The 22,032-nt window shown below is 34.2% G+C and overlaps 1 long non-coding RNA gene across 1 annotated transcript in view; it reads left to right on the top strand.

The window, feature by feature from the left end:
• Positions 1-21,254, top strand: part of LOC134737241 (uncharacterized) — a 154,205-nt gene extending 132,951 nt beyond the window's left edge. Inside the window, exons 3-5 of the long non-coding RNA XR_010121933.1 lie at positions 955-1,082; positions 20,031-20,067; positions 20,868-21,254. This is a non-coding gene — a long non-coding RNA (uncharacterized lncRNA). The remainder of the gene's footprint in view (positions 1-954; positions 1,083-20,030; positions 20,068-20,867) is intronic.
• The last annotated feature ends 778 nt before the right edge of the window (positions 21,255-22,032 follow it).

Below are 22,032 nucleotides of genomic sequence, written 5' to 3'. Positions count from 1 at the left end.
ACAAACAGCAAAGGTTAAGGGCACATTTTGCTATCCCCATAGGCAGCCAGACAGCAAGAAAGATGAGCAACATCTGATGCTCACCACTTGGTTTTTCAATGCAAAATGTACTTGAATATCGATTGTAGTAACCAGGAAGAGTGTGTGTTACTGCCCATCGTTAACAAGGAATCTGTTGCACTGCTGGAGGCGTTCTTATTCTAAGTGTCCAAGAAACAGTACACTGCCCAAGATGTTGGATTTGAAAGTAGGGAGCTTATGCTAGATAATAAATACATCATTTAAATAAATAAAAGTCATCATTAATTTCATGAAAGAAATAAATTGGGTTCTTTGATGAAGACAATCAAAGACAAATCCCTTAGAGCGTCTCTAAGAAAACAGAAAGTCTGTTTGTAAAAGGTATATTTATGCCATGTATGTAGAAACCAGAAATGTGAGAATAAGCCAGGAGTAAAAAGATCTAAGGGGTGATACACACACACACACATACACACACACACACACACACACTCACACACACACACACACACAGACACGCACATGCATGTATATTAAATAGTTGTAAAATCCAGGCAAGTTGTTTGAATTGGGACAACCTAAGATCTGTATTTTTTTTATCAAATCACATACCTATAAATAACATAACTATGAGAAAAAACTATGTGAAATTTTTATAAGTTTTAGAGATATTAACAATGGTGTTCAAAGGGAAAACTCACTTGTAAGGAAGTAAAATATATATGACTAATGTTTACATTTTATAGAAATATAAATGAGACTAAAAACCATGACAACAAAGAAATATATGACATAAAATCATGTAAAGTCTTAAAAAATCTTGTATTAATAAGTAAAAATTAAACATCAATGTCTTTCTGCCAAGAAAATGTTTAATCTTTGAAATATAAAACAATTTATTACATTAGCTTTTTTTTTTTTTTTTTTTTTGAGATGGAGTTTCACTCTTGTTGCCCAGGCTGGAGTGCACTGCTGCGATCTCGGCTCACCGCAAACCTCTGCTTCCCGGGTTCAAGCGATTCTCCTGCTTCAGCATCCCGAGTAGCTGGGACTACAGGCATGTGCCACCACATCTGGATAATTTTGTATTTTTAGTAGAGATGAGGTTTCTCCATGTTGGTCAGGCTGGTCTCAAACTCCCGACCTCAGGTGTTCCACCAGCCTCGGCCTCCCAAAGTGCTGGTATTACAGACGTGAGCCACCGCACCCGGCATATCAGTTTTTAAATAGTGAAGGTACAACCATGCAAATCTATCATGTATATCAAGTCAGTGACAATGTTATATAATTAGAGAATAGATGGGACACTTCTCAGAGTATTTTTCCAGCTTTACTGAGGTACAATTGACAAATGAAAATTGTGTATGTTTGAAATGCAAAACATGATGTTTTATATACATTGTAAAATAATTACCACAATCAAGGTAATTAACACATCCATCATCTCACATAGTTGTCCTATGTTGTTGCTATTGTAAACCCTTAAGACCTACTGTGTGGAGTCTGGTTAATGGTACAAACATACAGTTAGGTAGAAGAAATAAGTTTCATTGTTAGCAGAATAGGGTGACTATCAGTAAAAACAATGTATTGTATATTTCAAAATAGTAGACGGGGCTTGAAATGTTCCCAACACATAAAAATGCTAATTACTCAAGGAGACATAAATATTCTGACTTGATCATTACACATTCTATGCAGGTAACAAAATATTGTAAATATGTAAATAGTACATATCAATTAAAAATTGATGTGTTCAACAAACTGCAGGTAGATATTTTAAAACAATAATAAATTGAGGAAGCACCTATAAATTTTGAGAGTAAAAAACATATTAGCCGATTACAGTGTATGGCACTTGTGTGAAGAATAATCTATTTTAAAAATCGCATTTCAACAATAGGGAAATTTTGAATACTGACTATATAGTTTTATAGGTTAAAGGGTGCTATATTATAATTCTTTAAAGAGTCTTAATCTTTTTGACATACATACTGAACAATTTGCTAATGAAATGTATGGGATTTAGTTAAAAATGAGTAAAAAAATAAATAAAATAAATAAAACAATGTTAGCCATGGAAAAATCAATGATCTTAACAAATTTGAAGTATATATTATTAACTACAGTGACTATACTACATGCTAGAATTCCAGAACTTATTAACCATATAACTGAAAGTTTACATTCTGTAAACATAACTTATGCACCATTATTACAATATGAGAATATTCTGAAATTGATTCTAGGTTTACCTCTACTAGTGACTTTTATACTTTATATTTTCATGTTGTTACTTAGTGTCCTCTAGTTTCAATTTGAAGAACTCTCTAGCATTTCTTGTAAGGCAGGACTAGTGGTGATGAACTCCCTAGAAGTCACCAAAAAAAGGGGATTTTATTTCTCTAAAAATGTCTTTACCTCTCCATTTCTGAGAATAGCTTTCCCAGACATAGTTTTCTTGGTTGACAGGCTTTTGTTTGTTTGCTTGCTTTTTTTTTTTTTTTTTTTTTTGTTACCACTTTAGATAATCCTACCCCTTCCTGGCCTAATCTATCCTCCAGTTTCCTGATTATTCTGTATGATTTATTCTGCTGCTGAAGATCTGCATTAGTTTTTTTTTTTCCAGTTATGCCATTGTATTCTTCAGCTCCAGAATTTCTGTGTGGTTCTTTTTCATGGTTCCTATTTTTTTCATTAAACTTCTAGTTTTGTTCATGTATTGTTTTCCTGAACATTATTTAGTCATGTAGCTATGTTCTTTTGGATGACGTTGGACTTCTTAAAGATGAATATTTTGAATTATTTGTCAGGCAACCTGTAAAGCCCCACATCTTTGGTGTTGATTACTACTGGGGCTTTATTAGTTTCCTTTAGTAGTTTCATGTTTGCCTTACATTGATGTCTATGCCTTGGAAGGAGCAAACACCTCTTCCAGTGTTTACAAACTTGTTTCAGCAGGAAAATGCCTTCTCCTTTCAGGTTCCTGGGATGATGCAATTGCCTCTGTAATCATAATAAAGTGTGGTCAAAGCTGGTTGATGCGGCTTTTGGTGAGTCTGCAGTTAGTTCTTTGTTTGGCAAACCTGTTACCAGGGACTAGGGCAGCTGTGGATCCTGTCTGGACCTTGACAGGCTGGCTGCCTCCAAGACCTTGTTGAGCAGGGCTAGTACTGGGACAAGGGCCTGCTTCAAGGTCTGCAGTCGGTCAACAGGTCAGGGGTCTAATACCAGGTGCATGGATAGGTGAGGCTCTCACCATGCCCTTTAGTAGGTCCGTGGTTGGTCAAGACTGGCCCAAGACTGTGGGACTTACAAGGGTTCTTTAGGGTGTACAGTCTGCAGGCCTGTCTCCAAGGGCACAGATGGGCATGCTTCCTGCTGGCTTCCTAGGGTACTTGCCTCAAATGGTGTTTCAGTGAGTTTTAAACATATTCTATTAAAATGTTCTGTGATATAGTTAATTATGAATAGGAACAATTAGTGCCTTTGTAGTAGCTAAATACCCAAACACTGAAATAATAATCTTCTCACTATTTTTATATGTATAAAACCAATGTAATTATTATCTCTGCCAACCAAGAACTTAGTTTATTGCAGAAAATACATAAATAAACAATTATCATATAAAGTGATAAATTCTACTACAGCTGTAAAGCAGAAGTTTTGGGGAATATATGGTTATGGTTAACCTGGTTTAGATAAGGCAGTAATTTTCTGAAAGATGTCAGATATACGCAGAATTATAAAGAAATAATAGGTCAGGATACAATGTTATATAAGCAGATTTCAGATATCTGTATACACACACATATACACACATGCAAATACCAACAAGTTTTCAGGTATTAATGAATTAAACTCTGCAATAGCAAAAAAGGGACATAGAAAATCTATTCCCAAAAGCAACCCCATCTAAAACATTGGTTTCTTGTACTGTTATAGTTTCTTTCATACTAATAATCATTATTTCACATTAAGTTGCTTACATATTTGTGTACTTTTTGTCTAATTTTTACAAGGTCCTTAACTAGTTCCGTGAGAAGTGAGTCACACACACACACACACACACAAATGATTATTTAAACATTTTTAGATAAGAGTAATTGCTATTATAAGGTGTAATACAGATGGAGAAAATATGAATTTTGAGAGAAAAAATAGGAGCATAAATTAAAAGAATGATTAGAAGAGGCATTTATGAAGAACTAATATTTTGTGGCAGATAAAATCAGATTCACATTAGAGTTTGATGAAACTTTTCCAAGTATTTTTTATTCCAGGGAAATAATAAGATAAACGTGCTATTAGAATTTTGTCCTTTCAATATCAAACTACTTCAAAGAGCTTTGTTTGTCAGGTATAGTGATTTATTTAGCTAGCTCAAATAAAGGAGTAGAGAGGAATAGTGTAAAAACATGAAAGAAAACCTACTGGAATTTCAAGCCAATGTTTATCCATGCTTCAGATGAAGAGAACCTAGAAAATTGTAGTTTTTGAGGTCAGTTTCTCCTTTCTCAGAATATGCAGGCTTTCTTTTTTCCTGCTTTGTCTCTCATAGTCCTTATGATTTCTTTCGTTTCTTTTCCTTTCTTCACAGACTGTTCTCCTGGAAGATTATTTTGTTTGCATGTAGCACAACACAGATACTTCCCTAAGTAAATACCAACATACATTCCAGTGACCACCACCAAGAGATTATACCCACTACATTTAACAATAGACAACTGTAAGAAAAAATACAAAATACTTTAGGTGGTTTTTTTGGGCCAGGTGCCTTGTTTATGTTTGTTTAACCTTGTTAAAATAAGTTGTTGCTCAGAAAATCATGTTTATTTTATTATTTTTATTATTTTTTTAGAACAACATTGGTGTGATGGTTAATTTGGTGTCAACTGACTGGATTAAAGAATACTTAGCTGGTATTCTCAGTGTGTCTATAAGGATGTTTCCAGAGATTGGCCTCTGCCCTTAATGGGTGTGGACACCATCCAATTGGCAGGGAGCTTGGAGAAAACAAAAATGGAGGAAAAAGAATTTCCTCTCTCTCATACACTCTCACCTGTTCTTGCCTCTCTGCCTTCTGCCATGGGATGACAAAGCAAGGTCCTTGCTGGATGTGGACCACTTGACCTTGGACTTCCCAGCCTCTGGAATGGTAAGAAATAAATCTCTGTTCTTTATAAATTACCCAGTCTCAGGTATTCTGTGTTAGCAGTACAACTGGGGTAAGAATAGTGATTTGATTTTTACTTAGAAAATGTTTCCTATTTGAGTGGTCTAAAGCACACTTGCATTTTCCTAGAACTTTTTCTATTGTAAATGGCTGATGGTGCTTCATATATGGATTTTCACTTTAACTAAAATACACAAATTGATTTAAGTAGCAATTAAGATTGACCATGATATCTTCTCTAAGTGAAGTAAGAAAACAATCAAGTTTTGTCACTTGATAGTTCACAACTGTGATAGACACTAAAATGACTCAAAAATGATTCCTGACTTCAGGGGTTCGTGTCTTTTTATAATCTCTTCCTCTTGTGTGTGGACAGAAGCTGTGACTTTTGTCTAAACAATAGAATTTCGCAAACATTAGGAAGGATTGCTCCTGTGATGTCGTATTTTATAAGATTCCATTTTGCTAGTGGAAATGGGCCTTATTATAAAGAATAAAGCTGCCATTTAGTGACAGAGTTTATGGAAAGAACCACAAGCCAATAAACTTCTGGAGACTTCTAGGAGCTGATAGCAGGCCCCAGACAACAGCCAGAAATAACTTGGGATCTCAGCCCTTCAACTGTAAGGAGAGTTCTGCAAACATTCTGAGTGCACTTACAGAAGGATTTACCTCCAGTTGAGCTTCCAGATGGGAACCCTGCCCTAGTCAGTCAACATGTTGAATATACCTTTTCAGAGGAGCAAGATAAGTTGTGCCCAGACTTTTTGACCCACAAGGACGGTGAGATAATAAATGTTATTTGATTTAAAATGCTAAGATTCTGATAATGTGCTATACAGCAATAAAAACCTAATAAAAATACTTAAAAAAAAAAAACAAAATACCATCAGTGTTGTTGTTAGCTAGTCTTAGACAGCATTTTATGTAACATTCCAGGGAAGTAACTTTTGGCAAAATGTTGTAAATGTGTTTCTATACAATATTTAAAGCAACAAATTTCTATTTTCATTTACTTGCTGATTTTATTTTGATTATATCATATTGGTACTTATTCTAAATAATTACATAAAATACAAACATACATTTATTATAGATAATTCATATGATCTCATAACTGTTGCACACTTATGGTGACTTTCTGTTGAAAATAATTTTGTCATGTTAATACAATATTCCAAACTGTTAGATTGCCAGTAAATTATAAATAATTCTATACTTTCCTCAGACTCATCTTCCAAATAATTTATAAACTTCAGTAATTACTTGTGGAGGGGCATCCCGCCCCTGCATGATCAGAAATGCAACACATTGATATCCATCTAATGCTCTTGGCATTCTTTACTCAAGTGGTCCTACTGCCCACCTGTTTTTGCGCTTACAATATACAGGTCCTATAGTTGAGGCTTATCTAAGTGCTAGAATACTCCCTCACTTATGTGACTTTATTTCATTATCTATATTTTTCTTCCAAAAGTTATGACCCCATTTATTAACCTTAGTCCCTCAGATAAATCTGTCTCTATCTGAATCCCATGTGTGGCCTGTGTTTAATAAGCTCTCTTCCGGGAGATTCTTGGCCACCTGCAAATAGAGAGGTACGCCAGGGCCTCTAATTACACTTATGCAAATCTCTGCAAATTAAAAAATCTCCTCAGGTTTACGGCACTTGGGAGTTGGCTTTCCCCAAATCATCCAAAACTTGTCTAGGGCATATAATAACATCAAATAACAGCTTAACAAATACGTATTTAGTACTAACCATAATATAAGATTTTTTTATTATTATAAACTCAGGCCAGGCCAGGTGGCTCATGCCTGCAATCCCAGCACTTTGGGAGGCTGAGGCAGGAGGATCACGAGGTCAGGTGTTCGAGAGCAGCCTGACCAACATGGTGAAACCCCGTCTCTACTAAAAATACAAACATTAGCCAGACGTGGTGGCAGGTGCCTGTAATCCCAGCTACTCAGGAGGCTGAGGCAGGAGAATCACTTGAACCCAGGAGGTGGAGACTGCAGTGAACCGAGATTGCACCACTGCACTCCAGCCTGGACAACAGTGCGAGACTCCGTCTCAAAATAAAAAAAAGAAAAAGAAAAAGAAAAAAAAACTCAATGTAAAATAAAAAATTAAAAAGAAGTATAAAAAAATTAAAGAAAATACAAAACTCCACCATTCATATACACCATTATATCTCTTTACTTAAGGCAAGCATTCTAAATTATATAATTTATTTATAATACAAATATATAGACTTTCTATTGTCAAAATTATTTTTAATTATAAATTTTAATTTAAAATATAGAGGTGCTATGGATTGAAAGGTAATGTTCAAAACCTCATGTTAAAATGCAATCCTGAATATGGCAGTATTGAATGGCAGGGCTTGGAAGAGGTGATTAGGTCATAAAGGCTCAATCACGATCTGATAGATTAATGAGTTAGTAGATTAAAGGGTTAACATGGGGGTAAGAGTGGTGGCTTTGTAAAACGAGGAATATAGACCTTACCTAGCATGTAGCCTGTTTGCCATATGATGTCCTACCCAGATTTGAGACTTTACAGAGTCTCCAACAGCCAGAATGCCCTCACCAGATGTGGCTCCCCAACTTTAGATTTCTCTGCCTCTATAAATGTAAGAAATAAATCCTTTACCATGTGCATCGCCCCATTTCAGGTATTCTCTTACAAGCAAGAGAAGATGGACTAAGATAAGAGCTATATAGTATATGCGTTTTGAAACATTACCTGGTCCAAATCCATCTTTAAATAATTTGTGTAAATTTTAATATATTTCACAAATATATTATATACAAATACACACACACACACACACTGAAATATGATTATAGGTGGTTTTATAATGTCCAAAATGATAAAATTCAGTTTACCTTGAACTTGTCAATACATCATATAATTCTCAAAATAATTTTGTGAGGTAGGCAACAGAGATAAGTTTACCTTCATGATATAGTAAAAGTAGGGGCTCCAAAAAGCTAACACAGTATTTTGTCACAGAATTTCAGTATCCTTAAAAATGTTGGAATCAGAAATCAGTTAGAATGTTCCAAGGTAATGTTAAATGCTTCTACCAAACTTTCTGGAAGCTGAAACTTGGTAAAATTAAAAATATACTTAAAATAACTAGAAATTCAGAAACTTTATTTGCTTGATCTGTTAGCAGCACAGGGAGTTAACCTCTTGTCAATGAAATTTTGCAGTCATAATCCCAGAAAACCTCATTTCTCTGAAAGGCAATTTTCAGATTACCCTGATATTTATTGATTAATTTAAATACAAACAATGTTTCTATCATCATTCATTCCTTCAGCTAGTACTTCTTGGCTGCCTGTCTGGCACAATATATAATGTTAGGCTAGATACTCTATCTTTTTATTTGAAATATATAGAGAAATTATCTTTATATTTTCTTGCTGATTGTGTTACAGATTTGAATCCCCATCTCTTCCAAAACTAAAGGGAGTGGACTTAACTTGGTCTTTTGAAACGTATCGTCTCTTTAATGTAGTTATTTGTTTATTTTCCCAAACAATATATTTGATGCCAGTGAATTCAGCCCTGTGTGACCTGTACAGAGTGGCTCCTTTCTGAGTGATTCATTTTGACTGATTTAATAATATCAATATATTGAAAGAATGTCTAATAATGCTGATTATTAGACATTATAGTATATTAGACTTTTTAAAATATATTATTAGACATTATATATAATACATAATTAGACATTATAACATAATGTCTAATAATTAGCATTTTTAGAGAACATATTGAAAGCCTTTTTAATAATGCTGATTATTAGACATGATATAGTATAACAAACATTTTTCATCTATGTTGTGAATAGCTGATATATTCATGGTTTTAATATACCACTTGCCTATATTAAAGTAAAGTATTTCATTAATAGCTAATGACAAAAGCAGCTTTCAAAAAAGAAGTCTCCTCAAATTATATATATGTATGTACACATATGCGAACACAATAACTGTCAATGAATTAATTCCTAAAACTAAAACCCAGTATGTGGAGAACTTAGTATGTTTAAAATTATTCTATCATAGTGAAAAAAATACAATATCAAAACAATCATCTATGATTAAAAAATAATGATCCAACTATACTTTCATATTATTCTGGTAATATTCTTAAAAGGTAAACCACTTTTAGAGTGCAAGTTACAGAAATGATTCACATTCAATTATTTTTAATGAATATTCATTTATTAGTACATTAAAGACTCTATACTGGGCACTAGGGATTTTAAAAAACACAATTAGAACTGGGCACTGTGGCTCACACCTGTAATCCCAGCACTTTGGGAGGCTGAGGCAGGCAGATCACAAGGTCAGGAGTTCGAGGCCATCCTGGCCAATATGGTAAAAACCCGTCTCACCTAAAAATAAAAAAATTAGCTGGGCATGGTGGCGCTCACCTGTAGTCCCAGCTACTTGGGAGGCTAAAGCAGAAGAATCGCTTGAACCTGGGAGGCAGAGGTTGCAGTGAGCCGAGATCATGCCACTGCACTCTAGCCTGGGCGGCAGAGTGAGACTCCGTCTCAAAAAAAAAACAAAAACCAAAAACAAAAACAAAGAAAAACCCCACACGATTAGAAAATAAGCCTTGCTGGAAATAAACTTAGAAAAACATGGAAAAGATACAAAAATTAACTATAAAAAGATAACAGTTTTATTATAATATAAGTAATAGTGATTGGAAAACAATGAATAATAATTATTTTTTGAAACTCAAGTATTTCATTAAAGATAGAATTTTTGTATTGGGCATGGGTGATGATTGGTGATTTTCCAGATAAACTGGTAGATCATTCCTCAGGCACATTTGGGTTAAAAAAAATTGAATACTGTGAATGAGCAGTGTGGAAGGTAAAGAACAGAGGGGAAGCAGAAGTGGATCAGGGCAGAGGAGAGCTGGGTCGTATATATGTAGTTTGGCAGAGTGACCTAGAAAAACACACAATGGTAGGAGATTAAATGATTGGTGATCAGATTTGTAAAAGGCGATGAGTAGAATACAAAACATATCATTTGAAGAGGAGAGAAAAATAAGCAGAAGATGATGGGGTGGCTATTTCAAATGGCAATGATGAGAAAAATGTTGACCCTACAAATGAAAAGGAAAAGTATATAAAAATATTGAATCCATAGGATATAGCAGTGAAATACAAATCACAGAGCTCTAGTTTGGAGGTTATTGCCAAATAAAATACAGAACATGGGAAGAAAAACAATATGCTGATAGAGATAATTATTGATTTTTTATTTCTTATTAAATTACATTAACATGTATAAGTTAGAAAATTCTACTTCTTGAAACCTAGATGAGAAATACAATTATATTAAGCAAAGTCACTTAAATTAAGAATGCCAGTATTTCAATTTTAGCACTTTCTGTGAAAACACATAAGAAGATGGTGAGGAGTTTTGGATAGACTGACATGAATTGTGAACATATGAACAACAACTAGAGTTGAAGCTTTTACTAATTGGAAAACGGATGACCTGAGTGAATTAATATTTACTTGTGAGAAAGAGGAGCAAGATGGCAGAATAGAAGGCTCCGCTGATTGTCCCCCTGCAAGAACACAAATTTAACAACTATCTACACACACACACACACACACAAACACCTTTGTAAGAACCAAAGATTGGGTGAGAACTCACAGCACAATGTTTTAATTCATGTCACTGAAGGAGGCACTGAAGAGGTGGAAAAAGTCTTGAATTGCTGATGCCACCCCTCCCTCATGCCCTGGCAACAGCAGCATGGTGTGCCCTAGGGAGAGGGAAAGCCAGCAATTTTGAGGCATTGAACTCAGTGCTGTCTTTGTTATGGAAGAAAGCAAAATGGGACCAAACGCAGCTGACACCTGCCCATGGAGGGTGCATTTAAACCAGCCCTATGCAGAGGGGAATCATCAATCCCAGCAATGGAAACTTGATTTCCCCTAAGCCTTGCCACCATGGGCTAATGGGATCTGGATCTCCAAATAAACCTGAAAGGCCTCCACCTAGATGAGTCCCAGGGCTGAGCTGAGCCCAGAGACAGTGGATTGGGTGGCGGGGGGTTGGGGTTGCAGGGCTTGGGGCACGTGACCTGTTGAAACACCAGCCAGGGTGGGTAAGGGAATGTTCGCATCACCCCTCCCCTAAACCTAGGCTGCTCAGCTTGCAGCTCCAATAAAGGCCACTTTCTTGCACTTGAGGAGAGGAGACAGAAGAGTGAGGAGGCCTATATCTTGCATCTTGAATACCAGCTTAACCACAGTAGGATAGGACACCAGTCAGAGTCGTGAGGCCTGTTCCATACCCTGGCTCTCAAATGACATTCCTAGACACACCCTGGCCCAGAAAGGAACTTTGCTGCCTTGAAGAGAAATACCTGGTCCTGGGAGGCTTCATTACCTCTTAACCGAAGAGCCCCTGGGCCCTGAATAACCAGTAACAATACCCAGGTACTACATTGAGAGCCATGGGAGAGATGCTGAGACTTGCTGGCCTCAGGTGAGATTCAGCACATTCCAAGCTGTGGTGGCTATGAGGCAAGAATACTGCTTGAGAAAGCAGAGGGAAAAGTAATTGCACCTGGTACCAGCTTGGCCACAGGTGGGTAGAGCACCAAGTGGGCTCTTAAAGTCTCCAATTCCAGGACATGACTCTTTTACAGCATTTTTGGACCTGCCCTGTGCCAGAGGGGAGACCCGTTCCCTGAAAGGTGAGACCTAGGTCAGGTAGCTTTCACAAGAAGTTGACTTGAGAGCCCTAGGGCCTTAAGGGAACATCAGTGATAGTCTCCTCTTGAACCTCAGGTGGAGGTGGCCACAGGGTGAGTCTCCTCTGTCTTTAGAATGGAGAGGGAAGAGTGAGAAGGGCTGCATCTTATGGTTTGAGTGCCAGCTCAGCCACAGTACAATAGAACACTAGATGGACTTCTAAGGTTTTTGACTTTAGTCCCTTGCTCTTGGACAGTTTTTCTGGACCTACCTGGGACCTGGGGAAACTCAATATCTTGAAGGGAATGGTATAGGCCTGACTGGCTTTGCCACTTGTAGATTTCAAAGCTCCAGGGCTTTGAGTGAACATAGGTGGTAGCAAGGGAGTGAATGAAAGTAGACGCCCATCTCCTACAATATACAAAAATAAAATTAAAATAGATGATAGTCTTAAATTTGAGACCTCAAGCTATGAAACTACTACAAGAAAGCATTGATTAAACTCTCTAGGACATTAGTCTGGACAAAGATTTCTTGAGCAATACCCCACAAGCACAGGCAACCAAAGTAAAAATGGACAAATGGAATTATGTCAAGCTAACAAGCTTCTTTACAGAAAAAGAAGCAGTCAACAAAGTGAAAATACAACCGACAGAATGGGAGAAGATATTTACAAACTATTCACCTGACACAGGATCAATAATCAGAATATATAAGGAGCTCAAACAACTCTATGGGAAAAATATCTAATAACTCAATCATAAAATGAGCAAAATATTTGAAAAGGTATTTCTCACACGAGGACATACAAATGAAAACCAGGTTTATGAAAATGTGCTCAACATCATTTATCACCAGAGATATGCAAATCGAAACACAGTGAGATATCGTCTCACCCCAGTTAAAATGGCTTATATAAAAAAGACACGCAATAACAAATGCTGGTGAGGATGTGGAGACTAAAGAATTCTGGTAGACTGTTGGTGGGAACGTAAATTAGTACAACAACTATGGATAACAGTTTGGAGGTTCCTCAAAAAACTAAAAATAGAGCTACCATATAATCCAGTATTTCTACTGATGAGTGTATGCAGAAAAGAAAAAAAAGAATATATTGAAGAGATATCTGCACTTCCATGTTTACTGCAGCTCTGTTCACCATAGCCAAGATTTGGGGGCAACCTAAGTGTCCATCAACAGACGAATCGATAAAGAAAATGTGATAATTATACATAATGGAATACTATTCAGCCATAAAAAAGAATGAGATTCAGTCAATTGCAACAACATGGATGAAACTGAAGATCCTTATGTTAAGTGAAATAAGCCAGGCACAAAAAGAGAAGCATTGCATATTCTCATTTATTTCTGGGATATTAAATCAAAACAATTGAACTCAAGGAGATAGAGTAGAAGCATGGTTACCAGAGGCTAGGAAGGGTAGTGAGGAATGAGGGGGAGATAGGGATGGTTAATGGGTACGAAAAGTAGTTTGAATGAATGAATAAGACCCAGTATTTGGTGACACAACAGGGTGACTATAATCAACAAAAATTCAATTGTACTTATAACTAAAAGAATACAATTGGATTGCTCATAGCACAAAGTATAAATGATTGAGGGGATGAATACTTCATTTTCTGTGATGCAATTATTATACATTGCATGCCTGTATCAAAACATCTCATGTACCCCATAAATATAAATGCCTACTATGTACCCATAAAAATTAAAAATCAAAAAACAAATTTAAAAAAATTTGTGAAACATTCACTTTAAATCCTTACAAAATACCCTTGTTTGATTTAAAGTGGAGAGGGTGACACTTCATTTTTCTCCTAGTCTTTATCTGCTGACATAAATATCCAGGTACACACCACTATAAAATGAGAGCAACTCTTCTTCTTGTGCACAAGTGAATATATGCCATAATTCCATCCCCATCTCTGTCTTAAACCCTTCAGATATCTATTCTGATTATTTACAAGAAGGGATTGTGGATGGAAAGGTTATTCATTCAAAGGATGAGTGGAAAGGCTGGGAAATATGGGTGGGATTTAAAATGTATACATTAGATTAAATATAATTTTGTCCTTAGTATCACTTTTGGTTGGTATTAACAGCTCCTAAGAAAACAGAATTAGCTGAGAAAAAATTGTGATTTCATGATTAAAATTAAAATATTGATTAGATGCAAATTGAGTTTCATAAACCATCACATGGATCATTTTGATAAAGACATGCCAAACAAGCAATGCAGTGCCAGTAAATATTCTAGGCAGATTTTACAAGTCAAACTGTTGTTACATATAAACAGCTGTAAAGAACTAGTATTGTGTGTATCAAAACAGCAACTATTTTCTGCTTACATAATTAACAGAGAAAGACATATAAAGTTAATATTTACTACTTAAATCAATATACTAACCTGTTATAATATACCTTCCAGGTTTAATAAGTGCAGAACCATAAGAAGAATATATTTTTAGAATTGGAATCAACTCTAAAAATCAAAGGACAATAGGCAGATATTAACTACCTATTCAAATTCAGAGTCACAAAATGCATTTCTGAATAAAGCTAACATAATTTTTCTCTATCACTAATTTAGTATTGACTTAAATTTTAAAAATATGAACGCATATAATATTTGATTAAAAAGAGGAACTTTATGAGCACTCTATTGTCTGTGTTCAAGTTAAGTACTTTAGGATTCACTGAATGTCATTCATTGATGAGTTAATACTGTGCAAGTCATCTGTAGAACATGTCAGGAGAATTTGCATGGTGATAAATTCTTAATGTTATTCTTAGGTCATAAAAAGTAATTTTTTAATTCACTATTAATGCAGAAATCATAAATTTTCACACAAATATTTTAATTTTCTACTAGGTTTGCAATTATTTTTTTAAATTACACAGATGTAAAATGATGTTTTAGTGAAAAAATTATACTTTAAATGTTTGGATACTTTATAGAAAACCTAAGGGTTTATATTAAGCTTTCATATAGACATACATCACTGACTAACTGAAATCTCAACATAAATTAATAATAATGTGTTAGTCCGTTCTCACACTGCTATGAAGAAATACCTGAGACTGGGTAATTTATAAAGAACAGAGGTTTAATTGACTCACAGTGCCACATTGCTGGGGAGGCCTCAGGAAACTTACAATCATAGCGGAAGGCAAAGGAAAAGCAGGCGCCTTCTTTCCAGGGCAGCAGAACAGAGCTAGTGCAAGCAGGGGAAATGCCACACACTTATACAACCATCAGATCTCTTGAGAACTCACTCACTATCTTGAGAACAGCATGAAGGAAATTGCCCCCATGATCCAATTACCTCCACCTGGTCCCACTCTTGACACATAGGGATTATGAGGATTATAATTCGAGGTGGATTTGGGCAGGAACACAGAGTCAAACCATACCAAATAATGAAGACCATACACATGTACTTTTATAGAACAAAAAAGTGTATCATAAATACTTGAATGTTGGTGCAGGATCAAGAAATATGGAAAAGAAACATAAGTTACAGTTTTAGTAAAAATGTATATTTGAATGTCTCAACATATCTGAATATTAGTTTAATAATTTATGGGCAGTATTAGCCTACTGGATGATTGCTAAATTTAGTGATATTTCTAACATGCACATATACCTAAATATTTATCATGGCATTAACAGATTATTCATGATATTATGACAGTTTTCTTCCTAATTGACTATTACTAAATATTTTATTTTACACTGCAAACATAGTATTTTCAATTTTTTATAGACTGTATTTGTATTCATTTCATAATTTTGGCTCATTTGTTTTAGAATCTCCCTCATGCTTCATATGTGACAGAACTCATGCTTGTCATCACATTGTTTACCAAAGCTGGGTGAAGAACATTTATCAATTGTTTTCATGTGTTCTCATCAAAATTTCATTCAAGTAGTACTCACATTATACTGTAATCACTTTATTTTCAAACTTCATGTCCAGAAAGTTAGTGGATATAGGATTTATTTCTATTTTATATTGACTAATTTATTACAAGTACCCATCAGAATGCATAGCATGTGCTTATTAAATGTTTACTGAAATAACACGTTAAATTAAGTAACAACTAAATAAAAAAAGTGTAACACTATATATAAGTACAATTCAGCAGATATAAATCAAAAGTTAAAAAATATACCTAATCCATTATGACTTTATGTTTATATTTAAACACTACTCGTCATAAATTTGAGATAGAACATTCGAATTTTGTGTAATTGAAAAAGACACGATATAAAAATGAGTAGTTATCATTATATAATTTCTAAACTTTCCTAAAGGCATCCTTACATGTTTTTATATTTTATCATACTCGCAAATGATAAAATAAATCAGATGGTCTTATTCACATTTTTTCTCCTAATGAAACTAAGTTTCTAAGAAACAATATAAATTGCTTATTTTCATAATTATATGTCATAGCCAAGATTTCCACAATGCAGATTGAATCCCTTCCCTCCTTCCTAACCTCCTCCCAAAATACTAAGACATCCCTTTAGCAAAGATAGGTTGAATTAACCTAAAATACATCTGGTCCAAGGATCTCCATTAGAAAATGAGGCTCATAATTTGTTCCTGCATTCCCAAGCTTTTCATAATCCAACATCTAGCTTAATCTCTTGACATTTTAAAAAAATAAATTGGATACTAATTGAGATTTTTTTCACTTACCATAATTTTTTGAGTTTCATTTATGTTGGTGCATGTAGGAATATTTTATTACTTTTTATTGCTGTATAGTATTCCATTGTTTAGGCATATTACAGTTTTATAACTAATGATGGTTATCTGGATTATTTTGGCTATTATGAATAACAACATTGTAGAAATTTGTGTACAAGTCTACGTGAAAATATGTTTTCATTGCTCTTGGTTAGATATCTAGAAGAGGAATTACTGGAACTAAGAGAGATTAATGTTTAAGTTTTCACAAAACTTCAATAAGTTTTTCACAGGAGCTACAGTACTTACATTCTCATAAACAATGTATAAGTGTACCAGTTTCTTTACGTCCTTGTCAACACTAAATATACTTGCTAATTTGATTGTAGCCATTCTAATGGATGAGATTAAACTATAGTTTTAATTGATATTTCCCTAAGGACCAATGATGTTGCGCATGTTTTGATGTGCTTATTGACAATTAAATTCTTGGATAAAATGTATATTCAAATATTTTGTCCATTTTTAAATTTAATTGTCCTTTTATTAATAAATTATACACGTTCTTTGCAAATTCTGAAGACGAGTTTCCACAGATATAGGATTCATGAATATATTTCTCCATTTCGTGGATTATCTTTTCATTTATTTTAATGGTGCCTGTTGTAGTGTAGATATTTTTTAATTTGATGAAGTCTAATTTACCTTTTTTTCATGGATTGTGCTATTGATGTTCTATATAGGAAATATTTGCCTAAGCAAATCCATGAAGATTTTCTATTACATTATCTTTAAAAGTTTAATAGTTTTTGTTTTTACATTTATGTTTATGATTTATTTGAAGATGATTGCTTTGCATGGTATGTGGTACAGGTCTTTTTTTTTTTTTTTTTTTTTTTTTTTTTTTTTTGAGACAGAGTCTCGCTCTGTCACCCAGGCTGGAGTTCAGTGGTGCAATCTCGGCTCACTGCAAGTGTGGTACAGGTCTTAATTCACCCTTCATACATGAAGAGAAATTTTATAATTACTATTTGTTGTAAAAGCTATACTTTCTCCATTAAATTGCTGTGCCACCTTTGTCAAAATCAATTGTCTATAAATGTAAGAGTTTATTTCTAACTTATTAATTCAGTTCCATTAATTTATATGTGTATCCTTATGCCAGTACCACACTTCATTACTTAGCACCATAGTAAATTTTGAGATCAGGAAGAATGAGTCTATAAACATTGTATTCTTTTTTGAAGATTTTGTCTACTCTGTGTTCTTTGCATTTACTATAAATTTTTAGCAAGGACTTGCCAATTTACCTAAAAACATATGCTGGTATTTTGATAGGGATTACCTTGACTCTAGATTGCCATTTGCATAGAATAGCTATTTTTTATATGACTGAGTTTCAGATGAAGAGGGAATGTCATTTCATTTAATTAGATCTTATTTTTTTCCAGCATTGTTGTGTAATAGTCAGTGTACAAAGTTTATACTTTTTTCGTTAAATTTATTTCAGGCCAGGCCACGGTGGCTTGTGTCTATGATCCTACCTACTTGTGAGGCTGAGGTGGGAAGATAGCTTGAAACAAGGAGTTGGAGAATAGCCTGGGCAACTAGTGACACCCCCCCATCTCTAGAAAAATAAAAATAAATTATCTGGGTGTGGTGGCACACACCTGAAGTCCCAGCTACTCAGGAGACTAAGGTCAGAAGATCCCTTGAGCCCAGGAGTATGAGGCTGCAGTGAGCTATGATCATGTTACTGCACTGTAGCCTAGCCAACAGAGCAAGACTCTGTCTCTGAAAAAAAATCCAAAGGATGTTATCGTTTTCAATATTATTGTAAATGAAATTAGTTTCTTAATTTTAGTTTTTGGATTGTTATTGTTAATATACAAAAATATCGTTTTTATACTTTCCATATTTTAAAATGTTTTAATCGTTAAACAGTCTTTGTGAATACTTCATACTTTCTAGATAAACCCCCTGTTTTTGACAGAAGTGAGAAATGGAATACGAGTTTGTTTGAATTTTGACTGATAGCCTAGGCAGTTTGTTACGGACTGGCTTCTCTGGAATGAGACACAGATATAGTTCGGATAAAGTATTTTTTTTTTTTTTTAGAATTTATACCAGTGAAAAGGAGGGAGGAACAGGACTGGGATGAAATAAGGTGAACAGCAGTGCATGACAGAGAAATGCTGACCATTCCAATAGAAGCTCTGAAGTGAATATTCCCATTCAAATATTCTATGTTGTCAGGCTGAAATGATCAGGCCTTCATACATTCACCTTACTCAGTCACAGGCTGTGGGCTACCCAGGAAGGACATCACTTAAGTTCTTGGAGCTGAAAAGTCAGTCATTCATTGAAAGTGAAAATGGGCAGCACACCTTCATGTCTATCCATATAATTTTACATAATTTTTCACTGAAAGTTTGAAAAATGATGAAGTTGCTCGCTGCCTGAAAATGGAAGCCATGTTTATAATACTGTCTTTGAGTTACATACTTTTTACTACCAATGCATGTAATAAATTATTGCTCCGTTAGAATCAGAGCCAGTACCTTGCATGTAGTTTCATAAAGATAATCCAGAATTTATTGTGGCATGTTTTAGGGCCTTTTCAGTTTTTAGTGTAGCCTTAGCCTCTGTAAGCCATAATTTTATCTAAAGGTTAGAAAAAATCATTCAATTACTATTGGAGTTTTTTGGTTTGTTTGTTCAAAAAAAGTTTAATTCATTGACCACTTTGTTTCTTCAATGCTTTAACTTCACCAAGAAAACATTCTAAAAGGTAAAAAGACTATTACATATGTTAGGAAATTCTCATTGGATAAACTGCTTTCTGAAAGTGAGAAAATTATTTTTAAAAGTTTCTTTTTATCCTTTAGTCTTACCTTACTATTTTGTGGTACTCAGGGAACAGATTTCTCAGTGGATAGAATAAGTTCACACAAGTCCCACAAAATGCTAAATAAGCCCCTGCCTATGTATTATTTATAAAGAAAATCTGGCCCTATGTGCTTTTTTCTTCAACATTTTCATTCTATTTCAACCCTAACTTGCTTAAGATATATTTTTTATTCCCATCTTTAAAAAATGTTGTTAAAATCCAATGAAACACAAAAAGAGAACAGTAAAATTATTTAAATTTTTGTATTATCATCAATCTTTAGAAATTTTATGACAAGTAAATCTATAACTATAGATATTAAACCAAGCATACATAAGATGTAAGGTACCTTTGAAAAGCTCATGTGAAAAGGACAATATTTTGATCTAGATTTTCATAGTATAAATTTTCCACACATGATTGAAAATCAATTCGTTTATTTATTTATTTTTTTCTGCCACATCAGGAAGTGATTCAAGAAAATGGCAACCAAGTACCAGCTCACAAGTAAGATGAACTATATTTTAAAATTCCTGTAAATATCTGTTATAGAATTTTATTAATATTAAACTTCAAGAAAGAGGCTGCTTTTGTGTCCAATTTAAGTTTAATCTTTAGCTTATATACCTATAAAATTTGCCTTTTTAAATGAATAAATTGAGCCAAAGCCATCTAGGAAATGTATACTTCATATTCATGTATTTATTCTTCTTATAGCATAATAAAAACATGAACTACAAGAATGAAATCATGAGTAAATCATATTGTTAAATCTAAATATTTCTTGAGCAAGCAAAATTTGAAACAGACATTTTGTTGTTGTTTAACTAGTGAGTTCTAAACATGTTTCTATCATTTTAAGAAAATGAATTTTAAAATTCTATCAGAAACAATTAACAGTAGTCCCAAATTAATCCCCCTCACATTAAAATTCACTTTCCCATTACATTCCATTAATTTCTTATCAAAATACAGAAAAGAGATTATGATTTCCAGTAAAGTACCAAGTTCAAAATTCTAAATAAATGTATGGTGAGAGTGTCTACTAAAGGTAATTTTGAAAGCTTCTAGCCATTTTAAACAACATGATTTACATTTTTCTGCAAGTAACAATTTGAAACTAGAAAGAATATATTTTATGAGGTCAGCTTTCCTCCTTTTTTACTCATAATTTTTGTATTATTGGGGCAAATGAATATTGATAGATGTTATCAGTATTTGTAGAACAACTTGTTTATGACAAGAAGACATTCACATGAATAATTTATTGTAAGGTTTTCATTTATGTTTATGTGTGTGTATTCCAGAACAAATTACCTTATGCAATTGAGACACTGCAATATCATACAAGAACATAGTGAAACCAAGACTCTCACTGAAGTCCAGGATGAACCATAGGTATAGATTCCCCGAGTAAGACCTAGATCAGACTCCAGGAGAGGTTTCAGGATCCAGGAAACAACAGCAAACAAAGTATTGTTCTACATAGTTAATTGTTCCCACTCAATTATGACAAGATAAAATTCTCTAAATCTGCCTATCTTTACTTATATCATCATAAAAAATTAGCAATTTTTTGCATACCCACAAATATTCATATAATCTATTAAAATACACATGTATAAAAAATCCCCCCTCTATAAGCTCCCTCCTCTATGGATCCTCACAAATCAGCACATCTTTGGAATCAGCACCCAGGTCAATAAACAGACCATTTATCCTCATGTATTTTGGTATTATGCTTACTCAAACTAAAGAGTACTTTTTTGTTGTTTTGATTAACAGCTTTATTGAGATATAACTGATATACAGAATGCTGTATAGGCTTAATGTATACAATTTGATGAGTTTGAACATATACGGATTCACCCATTAAACCATCACCACAATTAAGGGAGTAAATATATCCATAATCTTTGAATGTGCCCACATGCCCTTTTGTGGTTTGTTTTACTTTTTTGTGATAAGAACATTTAACATAAAATCAACACTCTTTAAATTTTTTAATTGCACAACCCAATTCTTGTCTACCCAAGAATTCTGTTATCAACTGTTAAGTTCATAAGGTTTCCAAAAACCCCCTCAGGTTTGATAATTTGCTAAAACAGACACACAGATCTCACAGAAGCTTATTATACTCAGATTGATGTTTATTATAGAGAAATTAGGCATTAAAAGCACTCAAGGAAAAAAAACATATAGGGTAGAGTCTGGGAGGGTTCTGAATGGGAATTTTCCACATCCTCAGAACATGTTACCCTTCTGACATTACATAGGACAATGCACTAGAGGTATTGACAACCTGCAACTCTCACCAAAGCTTTAGTGTCTAGAGTTTTATTGAGGCTTCCCTATACAAACATGATTGATTGATTCATTGTTAGCGTGATTGAATAAAATCTCCAGGTCCCTCTCTCCAGAGGTAAGGCAATATCATGTGACCCAAAGCTTCAACTTCCTAATCACATGGTT

This window comes from Symphalangus syndactylus, chromosome 7 (genome assembly GCF_028878055.3).
Source record: "Symphalangus syndactylus isolate Jambi chromosome 7, NHGRI_mSymSyn1-v2.1_pri, whole genome shotgun sequence".
Classification (NCBI taxonomy): domain Eukaryota; kingdom Metazoa; phylum Chordata; class Mammalia; order Primates; family Hylobatidae; genus Symphalangus; species Symphalangus syndactylus.
This window is presented reverse-complemented; position numbering and strand designations above follow the sequence as displayed.